We start from the raw sequence: 3,279 nt of genomic DNA on the forward strand, positions 1-3,279 counted from the left end.
TTTGAGGAGGAAAAAAACTAAACGATTTTCTCCAATATTAAAGACAGGTGATATAATCAATGCAAACTCTCTTTTAAAAAATCTGAACTTCTTTAAGGGAGTGATTTTTGAGAACGTTACATGAGATGGTATGTGTAAAAGTGCTGAACATATGATGTGATTAGTGCTGATTTATCTATTTGCTCCAAATCTTACAATTTTCTCTTTTCAATACTTATATCTTGTAATTTTTTTTCCAAATTTTTCTTGGCACCAGAAAATTCTTTCTGAAAAAACCATTAGTGTAGACTCTGGTTTCCATTACTACCATTGCCTATTACTTCATCAGCTTCAGCATTCAACTGTCACAGACCTGGTTAATTTTAAGTTGGAGCTTCTTTCTCTAAGCCCAGAATTTGTTCCAAGTCTGTTCCAATATGGCATATCATTATAAGAAAAAAAAGAAAACTCAATGATTAAAGTCCAATAAAATTATTTTCTAAAATTACTTTAAAAATAAATATAGTAATAAGTAGGGACATAAAATAAATACATGTGGAATTTTCCAATATTTCTACAAGATTTTTTATGTAAAGCATCTGTTCTCCTCTCCTTTCTTCTTTTTCTTTCTTTTTTTTTACCTCTTCCAATCAATTTCTAACTTTTAATCTATTTCTTTGGTATTTACCTACAATTTCTAAAAAATAGTCTTTAATAGTATAGCTATACTTTTCCAATTTTTGACATTATGTATTCACTTACTACAGTGAAAGATGAATATTTAATTCTCTTATATCCCCAACTTCATTTTTCTCCCATTTTCCAATATGTTTTTGTTTGTTTAATCAATAATCAGTTTTTACATTATTGTGAGTGTGTAAATATTTTTCACAGCTAACCCATATAAGTTATCGTGTTTATATTCCTTTCTGTGATTTTTTTTGGTTTTGCTTTAAATTGAGTTAAAAATGTGCGTATGTGTGTCTGTGTATGCGTGCGTGTTTGTGAGATTCATTCCCAAACTCTGCTAAAGTGTACATGTCTTCTTGATATTTTAAATGTATAGACATTTCTATGAATTTTATTGGCTTAGAGGCACTCTTCTAGGAGAGTTTTCTCCTCCTGATCTGCTCTAGGATTAATGCTTCCTCAGTCCTTTGCACAGCTATTGCTTATTTGAAGGGTGTGGGAAATCTACCTTCACAATCATCCTAGAAGCTCCCATTGCATTTCACCTGAACTGGATTTCCTGTGTGTAGGTTCATGTTCTTTTTCTTGGTTTGCACTCTCATTTTGGTGAAATGTCTTCTTTTAATTTCCTGAGAAAGAGCTCATGGTAGATCAAGTTAGTTGTGCTTTATAAATATGAAATGTTCTTATTCCACTCCCACACTTTATTCCATTTTGCTGCTGTGAAAATATAGGCTAGGAATAATAGTAGTTCATAATTTTGAAGTCATCCTTCTGTTTGTGTAGTGTTGTTGCTGACAAGTTTGATGCCATTGTAATTTTTTCTCTCTGGAAATTTTGCCTGTGTGTTCTACATTTTAAAGTGGTCTGCATTGATGTGGGTCTTTTTTCCCCACTGTGTTAGACATTTTATGGACTTTTCATTCTCAACTTCAGTTTTGGGACATTTTATTGAATTATTTCCTTGATAATCTCCTTACCATAATTTCTTTTGTTCTTTCTTTCTAATTTTTCTATTATTCAGTTAATGAACCTCTTAGATGGGTACTCTATTTCTTCCTATTTAATTTTCTACATTTAGACGTTTTATTCTCATTTCTTAGAGATATTTTTAAATTAAAATTCAACATTTTCTAGTTGATTTTTATCAACTAGTTGATTTCTATCATATTTTTTTGAGTTTAAATGCATTTTATTTTTAGACAACCTACATGACATTTTTCTTAAAAGCAATGCCTCCACTCCAAATAAATCAAGGTCAAAATAAATGAAAAGCTCAGGATAACATTAGTCTCACTTGTCCTAGTCCTGGCGTGTAGATGAAAAGCAGTAGCCACCTACTGCTTTGACAGATGATAGATCCAAATTAATGACAGATGATAGATCCAAATTAATAAATTTGTTAATATTTATCCATTTTTTAAACCATCCTTAAAGAAAATCACATATGGATCAGACCATCCTCACCATACTCCAGCAGAACAACCATACCATCTAGATTCATGTTTTCACCAATAAAGAACTGGTAGTTTTTTGAAATTAGCAAGGATGTACATGATGTGTTCTATAGCCCTGTCAAAAAGGGCTTTTCTCCTTCTGGTCTGTTCTTCAAGTTTCCCTTTGACTGATTCCATATAATCTTTGATGTACTTCTGGTAGGCTTCTCTTGTGAAACTAGTTTCCTGCAAATGATGGTTCATGACAATATCAATGCCAGCAATTACTGTGCTATGAGTACCTTCGCCCTCGGGGCCTTCAGCAGAGGCATTTTCACCAATGAGTGAGTCATCAATGTTACCCTGTCCTACCGACTGACTTCCCCTCCACTTCTAGGCATTACCCATCTATGATCTCTCTGATCCTGTAGATGTTGGAGAATATCTCATCATGGCTGATGAAGTCCCAGTAGATGATCATGATGACGGCTGGAAAGAAACTAAGGCAGCGCTGGCTTAGCAGGGGCCAGTTGTTCCCAGCCCCCACCATGCAAGAGGAGGGGTGCTGGTGGGTAGGAGTTGGTGGAGAGTGGGGACCGAGTGGAAAAGCTCTGCTCTCATATTTCTGATTTCCAAAAGTTTTTCTTTACTTGTCTGGATATTTGTTTATGTATTTTTACTTTTCCTTTGCATTTACAACTTGGCTGTTTGGCACAGGGACCTAGCTTTTGGCTTACCTCAGCTTTTGACATGCCTTCCTCATTGAGTTTAATTATTTCTAGTTTTTAAAAGAAGTTATTTAAAATTTTTTTCATATTTGATCTTTTTTAGTGTTATGGTTTTTTTTTAATGAAAGCAAAATTTTCTATCTCTGGGAGGCAATGTTAAGCAGACACACAGTTTTCTTTTGCTTCCATTACTCTGTTTTCTTCAAATTTATTAGTTCTGTTTGCCTCTGTATTTCATATAAGAGGCCTTTTTCAAATATCTAGGGATCCTTGGCTGCCCATAAATATGAGTCACTAAACATCTGATTAGAAACTTATGGGCTTGTCAACTGGTGTGCCTCCACCAGTTGACAACTAAATCCACTTACTTATTTTAATAGGGTGGCATAAGGAAACAGGTAAATGTGTTGTTTTTGCTGTACAATTTAGAAAACTTGGAATATATA

The 3,279-nt window shown here is 33.8% G+C and overlaps 1 pseudogene; it reads right to left on the reverse strand.

The window, feature by feature from the left end:
* Positions 1 to 2,078: 2,078 nt before the first annotated feature.
* Positions 2,079 to 2,586, reverse strand: LOC102892848 (annotated as a pseudogene).
* Positions 2,587 to 3,279: the final 693 nt, after the last annotated feature.

This window comes from Pteropus alecto, unplaced genomic scaffold (genome assembly GCF_000325575.1).
Source record: "Pteropus alecto unplaced genomic scaffold, ASM32557v1 scaffold72, whole genome shotgun sequence".
In the NCBI taxonomy this organism is placed as follows: Eukaryota; Metazoa; Chordata; class Mammalia; order Chiroptera; family Pteropodidae; genus Pteropus; species Pteropus alecto.